This window comes from Amphimedon queenslandica, unplaced genomic scaffold, assembly GCF_000090795.2.
Source record: "Amphimedon queenslandica unplaced genomic scaffold, v1.1 AMPQUscaffold_11052, whole genome shotgun sequence".
NCBI classification, from domain to species: Eukaryota; Metazoa; Porifera; class Demospongiae; order Haplosclerida; family Niphatidae; genus Amphimedon; species Amphimedon queenslandica.
In genome coordinates, this window is record NW_003548703.1 from 4,346 (window position 1) to 6,814 (window position 2,469).

General features: G+C 37.7%; 1 long non-coding RNA gene across 1 annotated transcript in view; it reads right to left on the reverse strand.

Moving 5' to 3' along the window:
- Window positions 1-1,857, reverse strand: part of LOC109589663 (uncharacterized) — a 6,105-nt gene extending 4,248 nt beyond the window's left edge. Inside the window, exons 1-4 of the long non-coding RNA XR_002188849.1 lie at window positions 1,604-1,857; window positions 1,132-1,231; window positions 800-919; window positions 570-722 (exon numbers count right to left, since the gene is read on the reverse strand). This is a non-coding gene — a long non-coding RNA (uncharacterized LOC109589663). The remainder of the gene's footprint in view (window positions 1-569; window positions 723-799; window positions 920-1,131; window positions 1,232-1,603) is intronic.
- Between the last annotated feature and the right edge of the window lie 612 nt (window positions 1,858-2,469).

Below are 2,469 nucleotides of genomic sequence, written 5' to 3' on the forward strand. Positions count from 1 at the left end.
GTACATGTATTAGTGGCATATGGACATACAATGTACATGTATTAGTGGCATATGGACATACAATGTACATGTATTAGTAGCATATGGACATACAATGTACATGTATTGGTGGCATTGGATATACAATGTACATGTACATGTATTAGTGGCATATGGACACACAATGTACATGTATTAGTGGCATATGGACATACAATGTACATGTATTAGTGGCATATAGACATACAATGTACATGTATTAGTGGCATATGGACATACAATGTACATGCATTAGTGGCATATGGACATACAATGTACATGTATTAGTAGCATATGGACATACAATGTACATGTATTAGTGGCATATGGACATACAATGTACATGTATTAGTGGCGTATGGACAAACAATGGACATGTATTAGTGGCAAATGGACATACAATATAACACATTTTATACACATACTGCAAATGCATTGCTTGTACATGTACATACATGTACATGTACACATTAACATCATATTAACAGTAATCATTCAATGATAATTCACAGTGTAATGAGTGTATGATTTTCTAACACTTAAGTACTTACATCAGTCACTTGACCAGATTCCTCTTGTACATCAGCTAATGCTAATGCCATATCAGCATCAGTGGCTGTCACTGGCTGAACTGAACAACTTATAGCCATGGAGACAATACCTGTCACCATTTTCCAGGAGGGCATAAGAAGCAGTCCTTCTAGCTATAAAAATAAAAGAATCATAATACTGTATATCAAAGGCATCACCATAATGAGAAAAATAAAGTGATTTTTCTTACCAACATCAGATCCACCGCCTCTCTCTCTCTCATCCATTGTCCTGATGTCCAGAAGCTGCTAGGATCCCTTGAAGTGAGTCTATTATAAGTAGTAGCCATTGTATCTTTTAACTTCATTACCTATCACAATAAATAATACACATACCAGTATACAATGTGGCTGTCAGGATAATTCTATTACATGTATATTCATGTACACATACATGTACATGCATACATTGCTATAGAAAAGCAATCAATAAAAAGAAGTAGCACCAGAGAATCAGTAAGTACATGTACATGTACATGTATACTGTATGTAATATGTGCATTTGTGTGTAATGTCTGCTCACTTTAATTAGTCTAGCTCCTCCATCAGTCATAGGAAGAGGACAAGAGTAGAGACCAGATGAAGGAGAGAACAACAATAACTGCCTCAACTGGTGGAGTCACCTACAAATTAACATCAATAACAGTGCCTCAGTACTTCAATCATAATACCGTATGGCTGGTAATTGTAGAGGGGTGCTAAGTTTTAGTGATTGGTGGGTTTTAATTTGAGCATACTGCCATACACATAATGGTCCAAAATGGCTGGCTTTATTTTGGCCAATAGCTTTCACAACCTGAACTTGCAATAGATTACTAGCTATTTAGTATGCCATTATCAACCTCCATTCTGAGTACTTTCTATCATACCCAATGGTAACAAGACCTTCTATTGGGTCCCCTTGCCAGCAACCCTTCAACAATGGTACATCCTCCTTACACATTCATGCATATATTCCTTGGCTCGATAAAATGATGAAATTAAATTACATTTACCTCGTTTGGTAGTTTACAGGAGAGGTCACTAGTCACTGAGGCTGGTGGGAGTCCTCCAAGAAAGGATTGCAGAGGTTTGATTGAGCCTGGCTAAAGCTTCCATGTCTGGCTGGATAAAACGTATCACTCTTGGAGCTACTATTCCTTACGACAGCATGAAGAAAGGAGCAGAAAAGAGTAGGAAAAAACCTAGTCTCGTCCTCCAAAAAAGCTGAAGTTAAATTGAGTAAACAAAGAGTTAATTTATAGTGTTATGTACACACCCAAGAGTTACCATGAGGGGGTTGGTAAAACCGGGCTCGGGAGGGGCTCGGGCACGGGAAATAGCGGGCTGTCCCTAAAAAGCGGACCGGACCGGACCAACGGACCCGAAAAGACTAATTTACGGATCGAGCGACGGACCCGATACAAACTAATTTATTGACCCGACCAAGGGACCCGAAAAGACTAAAGTACGGACCCCGCGTTAATGACGACGGACCTGACCGACCTAGCAGCATAGATATCTATGCTAGCATGATTAGCATCAGTATTTATGATGCTAGCAAACTCCATGATGGCCTAGACAACATACAGAACTTCAGTGACAAATATAATTTTTATCTATGGAGATAGATCTACTATCTGTTGAGTCATAATACAATGCAGTGAGGCCGTAGTTTATTGTATTGATAAAGTCTGTAATATCAACTTGAATTAATTTTATACTTGTTCAAAACTAATAATAATATTATATCTAGTAGACTATAATAATCAATTGTTATATTCATGCATCAGCAATTTATGTATTAATTAATTTATTACCTTTACAGTGACCGGCAATGAGAATAGAGTTAAGAGGCTAGATAAAAAGAAACACCAAAGGC